The following is a 13,910-nucleotide window of genomic DNA, read 5'->3' as shown; positions in this document are numbered from 1 at the left end:
AGAAGTACCCATGGGGGTACCTATGGGTTTACTACTTTCCATATCGAATTTTTTAAGCATATCTTTTATATTTTTGGATTGACTTATAAAAGTTCCATTCTTTGCTTGTTTGATTTGTAATCCTAGGAAGTAGTTCAATTCTCTCATCATGCTCATTTCAAATTCCTTTTACATACATTTGGAAAATTCCTTACATAGATTATCATTAGTCGCACTAAATATGATATCATCTACATAAATTTGGATTATGGGCACGTCTTCTTTCTTAGTCTTAATAAATAAGATACTATCAACCTTTCCTTTAGAAAACCCCTTTTCTAGTGAGAATCGCTAAATCTTTCATGCCAAGCCCTAAGGGCTTGTTTCAGGCCATATAAAGCCTTAGTTAACTTGTATACATATTCAGGTTTTTGAATGTCCTCAAAGGCCTGGAGGTTGTGTTACATATACCTATTCATTTATAAAACCATTTAAAAATGCACTCTTTATATCCATTTGATACAATTTAAATTCCTTATAAGATGCATATGCTAAAAGCATTCTAATTGCTTCCATTCTAGCTACAGGAGCAAATGTTTCATCATAATCTATTCCCTCTTCTTGGTTATATCCTTTAACTACAAGTCTAACTTCATTTCTAACTATAATTCCATTTTCATCCTTTTTATTTCTTTTCTAACTATAATTCCATTTTCATCCTTTTTATTTCTAAATACCCACTTAGTCCCTCTGATTGAATAGATATCCGGTTTGGGAACTAATTTCCATACTTTACTTCTTTTAAATTGATTTAATTCTTCTTACAAGGCAATTATCCATGAGTCATCATTTAAAGCTTCTTCAACATTATTTGGTTCATCTTGGGATAAGAAAGTGTTGGAATTGGTGTATTCCCTAGAAGTGGGGTGAATTGGGTATTTAAAAAATTATCTCCTAGGTTCAACTACACTAGTAGCAGTAATACACAACCTAGGGTCTTTCTAAGCATATAACATTTTGCGTAGAAATATAAAGTGCAGGAAATTAAAAGCAGATACGTAATTAGGGTTCGGCCAATACTTCTTACGTTTCTGCCTCAAGCTCACAAGTAAGAGGATTCCACTATGATTGCATACTTACAGGTGAAGCAGCACCTAATACAACACCTTACAGGATGGTGCACCTAGTTCTCTTAATTGGGTCTGAACCAGTCCGGGACTATTCACGTCTGGAATACAACAAATAATCAAATGAAATATTTTGTACAACCAAATATGCTTCTAATACAAGCAGATGTGTACAACACTATAGCTCAAAATTGTAGTGAACCGAAAAATAATAGTATTTAAATAATAACGAGGGAGAGAAATGGAAATAGTATCAGAAGGAGGCAGCCAACTTCGTCGACGACATTGCATTTTGGATGGAATAATTCGGAAGATTATCCACAGGGCCTCATTCACAAACACAGGGAGTTCATCAACGAGTGCATAACAGGGCCTTGTCGATGAACACATGGAGTTCATCGACGAGTGCATAAGGGGACCTCGTCGACGAAGCTACGACTCATCAACGAGAAAATACCGAGAGAAGAATTTGGGCTACTCTGAATTTCGTCAATGAAGGGTAAGATTCTTCGACGAAATTACTTAAAGACTCGTTGACGAGATGACGTGGCTCGTCAACGAATCCCGCAGTATAAATAGCCCTAAATTCATTTTAATCACAAAAAATCAGCGCCGCTCTCTCTTTCTCTCTCTCTCTCTACCCCTACGGCTCCTCCCTCATCTCTCTTCGATTTTGGCCCTGTTAGTCGCCGGATCGACGACCTGAGGCCACCATGACACTCTTGGCGAAGTTCTGCAAGTCTGCCGGAGCGGATCGTTGGTAAAACAAAGTTGGAATTCATCCCAAATCCAGGGTAAGGTCTTTTATTCAGTTTTTGTCCTTTTGAAAGTTGTAGGAAATGATGTAGGCCAAGAAATATTGATATTCTATTCTGAAAAATGTGGTTTTCAGGGTGTTGAGTGGAGAACCCCGCGGGTGTAGGACCCTTTACAGAAAGGGGATTTTAGCAGAAATCAGGTAAGTGAAATATGCTATGCTAGGGTTTTAAGAATATTAACAGAATTTACATAGATACATATATACCAATTATTATGTAGTTTTTACAGAATGAATGTTTTAATGTTGTGTGACCTGAGTAGATATTTACCTGATGTAAAATTTATACAATACTTCAACATATCATGTTATATAGCATGTACATATAGTTATTCACAGATGATTAACAGACAGATTTATATAGATTTTATTTAGTTTAGTATATCACAGTTTTTACAGAATGCTATGTTTTCCTGAATACCATAACACACAGTTTATAAAGATAGATTATACAGTTATAGCATCGAGATGCTAAAGTTACTTAGATTTTACAGTATTTACAGTACATAATTATAATATTATGGTTATTTTGGAAACATAATGTAAATAGCAAAGGTATATATATATATAGATGTACTTACATAGTATCAGATCCTTGTGGAGACATTATAGACAAATACAGTTTACAGGGCATGGTACCGTTGCTATATACAGATAGAGAGCAATCACATATCTCAGATAGTGTGTGGGTACCGTCTAACCGTGCTCGGAGAGGATGCAGCTCCCCAGTACACTGGGTAAAGGGGGCTGGCTAGATGAGGTAGCAGCCAGTCCTGAGCTTAGGAGTGGATGTAGTTTGGCCGGGCTGAGGTAGTGTAGAGTATGATGACTTACCTGGAGGGCTGACCAAGTTAAGTCCCACCTACGGGCCGCACAACCTTGTTATGAGGGGTCAAATCATGACATACAGAGTCCTAGGGAAAGAACACAATTATGTATATGTATACAATTTTACAGCTTTTATTGTGTATAGTATGATGTAGCACTATGATTGATAGAAAGTTCAGATGATACAAATGTTTTAAGTTATTATACATGTGTTGTACAAAATTGTTAGATTATGCAGTTTTTAAATACTATTATTATAATTTTATGACTTGGTCGCTACACACTAGTAACAACATATTTCCACTTATTGAGCGTCGACCCACCCCATTACTTTACCATTTTTCAGGTGAGACAGCTAGGCGAGCATATTAGGCTCGCGGATAGGAAGTTTACTTGATTACCTCGGTTGTAGGGTGAGTTATGACAGGCTTTTGTATTTTTGAGGTAGATGATACTGGAGGGGTTTATTTGGTATGGTTGTGGTTTGTATATACTGTATTATGCTATTGTATAGTATATATATATAGATGGTTATATGAATTGTGTTTCCGTTGCTTAGGTATGGATGTAGATATACATATATATATATATATATATATAAATGGTAAGAATTTTGAGGATGTTACATTTTGGTATCAGAGCCTTGGTTGCTCGGTTCTATAGACTCTAGAGTGCAGCGGAAAACAATACTAGAATATAGGGAAAAGATTTGAGGTTTTGTTCTGAGATCTGGATACGGGATTTCGTGATTGTTTCTGTGTTTTTCCTGGGGTGATGATTCCAAGAAAACCATAGTAAACTGTCAACAAGTCATGTGTTTGGGTTGTAGGAGTGGATTTTGGGGTTAGAATCAGGAGGGATGGTTAATAGAGAATTTGGAGTTTTAATTGAATAAGTTGGGTCTGTAGGGAAATAGAATTCTGAAACAGTGTTCCATATGTTTGCAGGATTGACCCAAGAGGCAGTAGCGCTCACGCCAGTGGGGATGATGGAGCAGGTCCTTCTGGCGCAGCTGGTGGGGATTCAAATGTTGTATGTAGTGGCTCAACAAGTTATGCCTGGGATAGCCGGGAGTTCTAGAGAGCATGGAGGTCCATCTCCAGTTTAGGGATGCACCATAGAGTAATTCAAGAAGATGAACCCACCAGTTTTTTCTGGAGCGACTGACCCTGCAGTTGCTGAGAATTGGGTGTAGGAGGTAGAGAAGATCCTGACAGTACTTCACTGCACCGACGAGTAGAGAGTTATGTACGCTACATATAGACTGGCAGGGGAGGCTGAGAGATGGTGGAAGACCACTAGACTATTGGAGGAGCAGAGGACGACTCCATTGCCGATGACCTGGGCCCTTTTTAGGGATATATTCTTTGATAGATACTTCTTGCTTCTGTTAGAGAGGCCCAAATGCAGGAGTTCCTGAGCCTGTCCCAGGGGTCGATGATAGTTCGGCAGTACGCGGCGAGATTTATTAAGCTCTCATGTTTATGCTCATATATCGTCCCCGATGAAGTAAAGAAGGCCAGAATGTTTGAGAGGAATTCGAGGTGAGATATCTATAGGTAGGTGGCGGTTTTGAGGATCCAGGTTTTACAGAGTTGGTTCACAGGGCCATGATAGCAGAGGAGAGTCTATCGAAAGAGATTGAGATACAGAGTCATAAGAAAAGGACCGCACCCTCGAGCTTTCAGGCGGGTCCCAGCCAAGGCCCTTAGAGGGGAGGTAGATCTGGCGAAGGTCAGAGGCAGATAATTGAGCAGGGTGGATTTTAGGGCAGTCAGCCTCCCTCCATTTGTACCAGATGTGGATGGAGACACCCGGTCGAATGTCGATTAGGGGAGAATGTTTGGTACCGCTACGAGAGACCCGATCATGTTTGTCAGATGACACCAAGTTATGTACCGACTCCTAGGCCATTTTGGGGAGGAAACCAGGAACCCCTCGGTGGTCAGCAGAGAAATACCGCGCCAGCAAGGGTTTACACATTGACACCGGGAGATGCTGAGGTGGCTGGAAACGTGGTCATAGGTACCCTTACTGCTTTACCATATGCAATTGTTGTTTTGTTTGATACAGGTGCCACCCATTCCTTTATATCGGCGGGGTATGTCAGAATAACTAGGGTAGAGACTCAGCTACTAGATATAGAATTGTTTATGGGTACGTCGTGGTTAGATGCATGAGGGTACTTCAGAATTTTCCAGTAAGTATTCAGGAGAGAGTGCTTTTAGCCGATCTTGTGGTCTTGGATATGCAGGGATTTAATGTGATACTGGGTATGGATTGGTTAGTTTTTTATCATGTTAGTATTGATTGCCATCAGAAAGAAGTAATTTTCAGGCCCCCGGGCGAGCCAGAATTTAGATTTATAGGTTCACGTGTACGTGCCTCACCACAGCTAGTGTCGGCTATTTAGGTGAGGAGATTGTTACAGTGTGGTTGCCAGGGGTATGTCACATACATAAAAGAATTGCTAAAAGAAGAATTGGGACAAGTTGACATACCAGTAGTGAGGGAATTCTCAGATGTATTTCTAGAAGAATTACCTGGTTTGCCGCTCGATCATGAGATTGAGTTCACTATAGACTTATTGCCGGGGTCTGCACCAGTATCTAAAGCATCGTACCTTATAGATCCAGTCGAGTTGAAAGAACTGAAAGATCAGCTACATGAATTACTAGATAAAGGTTTCATCAGGCCCAGTGTGTCACCTTGGGGTGTACCAATTCTGTTCGTGAAAAAGAAAGATGGAACCATGAGATTATGCATCGATTATAGGGAGATAAACAAACTGATAGTCAAGAATAAATATCCTCTCCCTAGGATCGATGATTTATTTTATCAGCTCCAGGGGACCCAGGTTTACTCTAAAATTGATCTGCGGTCAGGCTACCATCAGGTGAAAGTTAAAGCAGAAGATATTTTGAATACCGCATTTCGTACCAGGTCTGGGCATTATGACTTCTTATTGATGCCATTCGGGTTAAATAATGCACCAGCAGTATTTATGGATCTAATGAATCGGGTGTTTCATCAGTATTTGGACCAGTTTGTGGTTGTGTTCATTGATGATATACTGGTCTACTTGAAGAGTTTGAGGAGCACGAGCATTATTTGAGGCTGGTGTTGCAGATATTGAGAGAAAGGAAATTATATGCAAAATTTAAGAAGTGTGAGTTTTGGTTAAAACAGGTCACATTTCTTGGTCACGTGATCTCAGAAGCAGGTGTATCAGTTGATCCAAGTAAAATAGAGGCAATGGTGAGTTGGGAAAGGCTGAGAAATGTTCAGGAAGTCAGGAGTTTTCTGGGATTAGCAGGTTATTACCGGCGTTTTTGGATGTTTCTCCAAGCTATCAGGTCCATTAACACGACTTACGAGGAAAAATGTAAAATTTGAATGGACTGATGACTGTGAGCAGATTTTTCAAGAGTTAAAGCAGCGGTTAGTTTCAGTTCCAATACTAGCTATTCCTTTAGGGGAGGGCGGGTTTGTAATATACAGTGATGCCTTTTTGAAGGGTCTTGGATGCGTGTTGATGCAACATGGCAGGGTCATCGCATATGCGTCTAGACAGCTTAAAGAATATGAGAAGAATTATCCTATTCATGATTTAGAGCTTGCTGTAGTGGGGTATGCTCTCAAGATCTAGAGACATTATTTATATGGTGGTAAGTGTGAGATTTTCACGGATCATAAGAGTTTAAAATATTTCTTTACCCAGAAGGAATTGAATATAAGGCAAAGAAGGTGGCTACAGCTTATTAAAGACTATGATTGCAAGATTAGTTACCACCCAGGATAAGCAAATGTAGTGACAGATGCTCTGAGCAGGAAATCAGGGGGACCCGTACTGGCAGCTATGGAGATTCAGCACTCAATTCTGATGGATTTGGAAAGGCTCAGTATAGAATTGGTAGAGAAGAGTCCTTAGGCAGTTATTGCCAGTTTAGTGGTTCAACCTACACTATACGAGAGGATTAAAACAGCTCAGGGCGATGATGTAAAGTTGGCAGAGGTTATCGCTAGAGTGCGGGATGGTGGGGGAGAGGAGTTCAGTATATCAGATGACGGAGCTTCTATGATTTCGTACTAGACTATGTGTTCCTGAAGAAACTGAGATCAAGAGAACTTTATTAGAGAAGGCTCATAGATCCCTATAAACGGTCCATCCCTGCAGTACTAAAATGTACAGGGATCTGCGAGAGTATTTCTGGTGGCGTGGAATGAAGAGGTAGATAGCTGAGTTTGTTCAGCAATGCTTGACGTGTCATCAGGTTAAAGCTGAGCACCAGAGACCGGCAGGATAGTTGCAGCCACTGTTCATTCTAGAATGAAAATGGGACCACGTTTCGATGGACTTTATTAAGGGGTTACCACCGGTACGACAGGGACTGAATGCGATTTGGGTGGTTGTAGATCGTCTGACGAAAATCACTCATTTCATCCCTATTAAAATTGGTTATTCCATGGATAGACTGGCAGAGATATATGTTTAGGAGATAGTTCATGTTCATGGATTACTAGTATCCATAGTCTCGTACCGAGATCCTTGGTTTACTTCACGATTCTGGAAAAGTTTTTAGGAGGTTATGGGTACGCAGTTAGCTTTTAGCACTGCTTTTCATCCCTAAACAGATGGTCAGACTGAGAGGACGATTTAGACACTAGAGGATATGCTTCATGCTTGTGTTCTTGATTTTGGAGGCAGTTGGATCAGTTTATGCCGTTAGTTGAATTTTCTTATAATAACAGCTACTAGGCTAGTATCAGCATGGCTCCATACGAGGCATTGTATGGTAGGAGATGTTGTTATGCTCTCTTCTGGAACGAAGTAGGTGAAAGGCGAGTTTTGGGTCCCGAGATAATATAATAGGCGTCCGACAAAGTCCGATTAATTAGAGAAAAAATCAGTACAACACAGAGTTGACAGAAAAGCTATGCAGACACTCACCGTCGGAAGTTAGAGTTTGATGTGAGAGATCGAGTATTTTTTAACATAGCTCCTCTGAAAGGAGTTATGAGGTTTGGAAAGAAGGGCAAGTTGAGCCCTAGGTATATTGGTCCTTTTGAGATACTTGAGAGAATAGGGTCAGTTGCCTATAGGCTAGCTTTGCCACTAGCTTTGGCTCGAATTCATGACATGTTCTATGTTGCCATGTTAAGTAAATACGTCCCAGACCCATCCCACATTATTAGCTATGCAGAGATAGAGCTTGAAGATTCATTGGCATATGAAGAAGTACTAGTACAAATTTTGGACAGAAAGGTTCAGACTTTACACACTAAAGAAATATAGTTAGTTAAAGTTTTGTGGAGGAATCACGCCATAGAGGAAGCTTCTTGGGAGCTCGAGGAGCAGATCAAATAGAAATATGCCCATTTTTTCGATGAATTATAGTATTGATGTATATGCTAGGATGGTAATTGTACTTTGTTGGGTCTAGTGTAATTGAAATATAGAGTATAAGGTAGGTAGTATTTTGGTTTTGGGAGAATTTTATTTTATAGTTGTAATCTCCCAGAACTATCCATGTAACCACGGTATTCCTCCGCCATAAGTGAGAGCAGGTAATAAAATAAGTAGACCATTTTCTTTTAAGGAATGATAAATTATATGAATAGTAAATTTCGAGGACGAAATTTTATAAGGAGGGGAAATTGTAGTGACCCAAAGAATAATAGTATTTAAATAATAACAAGGGAGAGAAATGGAAACAATATCAGAAGGAGGTAGCCGACTTCATCAACGACATTGCATTTTGGATGGAATAACCCGAAAGATTATCCACAAGGCCTCGATGACGAACACAAGGAGTTCGTCGTCGAGTGCATAATAGGGCCTCGTCGACGAACACAGGGAGTTTGTTGATGAGTGCATAAGGGGACTTTGTCAACGAAGCTACGACTTGTTGACGAGAAAATCCTGAGAAAAGAATTTGGGCTACTCTGAATTTCGTCGACGAAGGGTAAGATTCATCGACGAAATTACTTAAAGACTCGTCGACGAGATGAAGTGGCTCGTCGACAAATCCCGTAGTATAAATAGCCCTAAATTCATTTTAATCACAGAAAATCAGCGCCGCTCTCTCTCTCTCTCTCTCTACCCCTACGGATCCTTCCTCATCTCTCTTCGATTTTGGCCCCGTCAGTCGCCGGATCGACGATCTGAGGCCACCACAATGCTCCTGGTGAAGTTCTCTGCAAGTCTGCAGGAGTGGATCATTGGTAAAACGAAGTTGGAATTCATCCTGAATCCAGGGTAAGGTCTTTTATTTAGTTTTTGGCCTTCTGACAGTTGTAAGAAATGATGTAAGTCAAGAAATATTGATATTCTGTTCTGAAAAATATGGTTTTTAGGGTGTTGAGTGGAGAACCCCGCGGGTGTAGGACCCGTTTCAAGATGGGGATTTTAGCAGAAATCAGGTAAGTGAAATACGTTATGCTAAGGTTTTAAGAATATTAACAGAATTTACATAGATACATATATAACAGTTATTATGCAGTTTTTACAGAATGAATGTTTTAATGTTATGTGGCCTGAGTAGATATTTACCTGATGTAAAATTTATACAGTACTTCAGCATATCATGTTATATAACATGTACATACAATTATTCACAGATGATTAACATACAGATTTATATAGATTTTATTCAATTTAGTATTACATAGTTTTTACAGAATGCTATGTTTTCCTGAATACCATAACACGTAGTTTATAAAGACAGATTATACAGTATGAATATTAAGAGTAAATTCTTGGAATAAAAATGCCCTAAATAAAACCTCTCTTCCAAAATAGATTTTTCAAATGAAGAATGAAAAGAGAGTTAAATGATTTGTAAAATTAATGCCTAAGTGAATGCTCAAAAACAATGATTTTTGTAAGATTTATCAAAAGAATAATAAAAGAGACTAAAAAATTTAGTATAAACTGTTGACTCTATGAGTCCATTCCTGTTTTGATAATGACAAATCACTTGATATTTGATCTGTGCATTGAGTTTGTGAACATGACTTACACTAAGCATGCACGAAAAGATAACAAGTCATGGAAGCCATAAAGTAAAGCTGATACATTTTAGAAAGCACCATGGAACTCAAAGAGTACAAGAATCAAGATGTAAACGGCAAAGTTCAAGAATATTTTGGGAATGGGTATTTAGAACTTATGTACTTACATTTTCGTATGATTTAATTTGAAGCTCAATATAACTTAGAATGATTTTAGGATTCATGCATTTCATGTACATCATTAGGAAACTCTCATGGAATTAGAAATGTTTTTAAAATCATGAAAAATATGTTTTATGAAAGACCCAAGAAAAGGAGCAAAATAGAATTTTAAATTAGAAAAGAAAATTTGAGAAAAAGGGGACTTTGGTAGCCTAAACTCAACCTCAGGTGCCTGAAGAATTTATTCGGTAGCCTGAAGATTAAGTTCAGTAGCCTAAAGAATTAAATGGGAAAGACAGAACCTGGCAGAGGTACTTTGGTCGCCTGACCCTAGAACCTCAGGCGCCTGAAGTTGTCACTTCTGGAGCACGAACCCCACTTCGGTTGCCTGAACCTACGAGAAACTTAAAATTTAGATTTTTATTAAAAAGACTCGTGAGCTATTTTATTGATCCAACGGCTGAGATCAATCCTAAGGGTAATATACTATATATTCTGAATATCTAAACCCTAGAGAATAGGTTAGACACACAAGAAAGAGAAGAACACACCTTGTTGTAAGAACGTTGAAAATCTACTCCTAGTACTATACGATTGCCTATACTTCAATCTCTATTCTTCAAGCTTGGGCAAATCAACTCAGATTCTCAAAGGGAACTTGTTTACTCTACTGTACTTCAATCTAGTATTGAGGTTTGATTTTTCAAGTTATTAGTTTTACAAACTTTTCATCTCATCTCATTGCTTGTTTTTGACTAGCATTGGAAAAGTTTTGATCTTGAGTGTGCTTATTCGTATAAAAATTAATTTTTGAAGAGATCATTATTTGAGAAAGGTTATTTTACTTGGTTGATTGAATTTTGATTCAAGAGTATATAAATATACATATATTTTTCAAAGAGCTTATTATTGAAAAATCTAGTTTGATTAAAAAAGTGATCATGAAAGTATCTATACATATACATAGCTATTTTAAACAAGATCATTATTTGATTTAAGTGTGTGTTTTCTAAAAGATTTATATTTTAGATATATTAAAGCTTGATTAAATATCTTTGGTACTTATAACCATACAATTAATTGAAGGATATTTTTTGAAAATTAATGTACTCAAATTGTGATTGAATACATCAACTAAAACTTTGTGATTTTGATTGAGTTTGTATTCAAGACAAAGTTTTTTTTTTTTTTTTTGTTAACTAGCTCACATCAAACATACTTGTGCATCTTTACAAAGTGAATCAAGAACCCTAGTTGACTCCAAGGCATTTCAAAAATCTCTTTACTTGGAAGTTGTGGTTAAATAGGGATTTGTGTGTTGAAGCATATCATACATAAAATAATTGTATCGTTTTTCATACATTCATGAGCTTCAAGTTATATCATATGTCAATGTACTAGGAAATTGAATTGTACTCACAAGATTTTGTTAGAAGCATTGTTTTGAGTGTTGTTTTCCAGATTCTATTGTATACATGGTTCGGTGTGTGAACCGGTGTGTGAGGAGAGAGCTATATCTCTTGTAAGCAGCGGAGTAGGAGGAAGTTATGCCTCTTGTAAGTAGCAGATTGTAAAGGAAGCTCCATCCCACTTTAAGGAGCAGGGTTTTAGTGAATTCTTAAGTGGTTGCTCAAGGCGAGGGCGTAGGCCAAGTCGGCTGAACCTCGTAAAACTGCGTTTGTCCTCTCTCTTCCCTTCACTCTATATTTTCAGCATTGCATTTAAATTGTGTATATTGCATGCATAGATTGAATAGTCATACACATACATAATTAAGTAACAAGAAGTTGTTAGTAAATTTATAAGAAGAGTTTAAGAGGTAACTAAGTGCCTTAGAATTTTTTAAATACCCAATTCACTCCCCCTCTTGGGATTACACCTGATTCAACAAAAAAATTTGAGAGAATTTTTGGGCTAATCTCCTTGCTAACTATGAGTAATAAGGGGGGTATATATAGAGTTGGGCAAAAATATAACCGTTGGGGACACGCTGGGTATTTTTAAAAAAGATTAAACATGTTTAATGAAAAATAGCTCTGTTTAGCCATGGTAAAAATCTGACCAACCCGAGAGGTTCGGTCGACAATATTATAGGTTCGGTCAACCATATTATTGTGTTTGGTCGACCATGGCAATTTTAAACTTAAGGTTTGGTTGACCGTATTAAGGCGATTTTGAACCCTCCGAGGTTCAGTCAATCAGGTCAAGTTCGGTTGACTAAATTTCATAGGTTCAGTCGATCAGGTCATATTATAATTGGAGGTTCGGTCGACTAGAGCGTTGGGAATTGCCACGTGCCAGTTCGGTCGACCAGAGAGTTGATGTTCGTTTCAAACTTGGTCGAACAAATGGTCAACTGTTTGACCCTAGGGAATTTCGATCAACCGAAGTTGCTCTGTATGTTACGGTTTGGTTGACTAAAGCTTTGACTTTGGTTAACTTCTTAGTTCGGTCGACCAAGGTCAAATGACCTTGTGATGTTCGATCGACCGAGGCAAGTGAAATTCCAATTTTGCCCCTAAGGTCAGCTATGGTCCTTGTCTGGTTCCCTACGGTCGAAGCTTTTGTAAACTTTTTTTTAGCCCTAATCTTTAACCCTAACCAGTTAGTTATTTAAGAAATGGGTTTCTATGTAAAGTGCTAGTCCCCAGGGTCTGTCCATGGTTGTTTTGAGCTATCCATTCACATCATGCATGCAATACATTATTACAGACGAGAACATAAAAACAAATACAATTACAATAGAAAGTGTACGTCTTCCATGGAGTGCGCCATATTGATGTGAGCTTTAAGTTCCTGTTGGCTTCCATTTTTTGGTATCTTTGTCTGTGCTAAAATGAAAACCTGTTCATGCACTGAATGCACACATAAGACACTGGTGGTTTGTCAGCATCAAAATAGAGATCAGACTCAAAAAGTCAACAGAAAGCATAGTGATTGCGTAGATTTTTCAAAGAGGATCTTGTAGTTATACCTGTTGATGGTTCTCATATTATTTGATCTTTTAGATGATTTCTTACATATTTCCATTCTTTTGGTAAATTAGTATTTTCAGTAGCATCATTATTTGATTTTTCTTCATTTTCTTCTTCTTTGCTTCTACTATGTCTAAGTCTTCAGGTTTTTGAGTACTTTGAATTTTTTCACCTCTTATTGGTTTATTGAATGGATTTCCTTCATCAAATGTTACATGAATTGATTCTAAGATTGTAATAGTTCTTTTATTGTATATTCTAAAGGTTTTTCTCTTTAATGAATACCCTAAGAATATACCTTCATCGGCTTTTGCATCAAATTTTCCTAAATCATCTTTATCATTTAATACATAGCATTTGCATCCAAAAACATGGAAGTAAGAGATGTTAGGTCTTCTACCTTTCCAAAGTTCATAGGGAGTTTTATTCAAATTTGATCTTATTGAAATTCTATTTATCACATAGCATGCGGCGTTTACCACTTCAACCCAAAAGTATTTTGATAGATTATGTTCATTTAACATTGTTCTTGACATTTCTTGAAGAGTTCTATTCTTTCTTTCAACAACTCCATTTTGTTGTGGAGTTTTAGGTGCTGAAAATTATGATTAATTCCATATTCATTGCAAAAATTTTCAACATTTTGTTGTTGAATTCTCTTCCTTGATCACTTCTTATATTTGAAACATTATATCCTTTTTCATTTTGAAGTTTCTTACATAAATTTATTAACAAATTACAAGCTTAATCCTCTGAGGCTAAAAACAATACCCAAGTAAACCTAGAGTAGTCATCGACTATAGTAAAGGCATATTACTTACCTCCTATGCTTTGAGTTCTAATAGGACCAAACAAATCTAAATGAATAAGTTCTAAGGGTTTAGTAGATATATGTTTCTTCTTTTTAAAATTTCTTTTTATTTTCTTTCCAAGTTGGCAAGCTTCACAAATTTTATCTTTTATGAATTTTGTATTTGGTAAACCTTTAACTAAGTTCTTTCTAGATAA

Source organism: Malania oleifera, chromosome 3 (genome assembly GCF_029873635.1).
Source record: "Malania oleifera isolate guangnan ecotype guangnan chromosome 3, ASM2987363v1, whole genome shotgun sequence".
Classification (NCBI taxonomy): Eukaryota; Viridiplantae; Streptophyta; class Magnoliopsida; order Santalales; family Ximeniaceae; genus Malania; species Malania oleifera.
Note: the sequence above shows the minus strand (reverse complement) of the source record.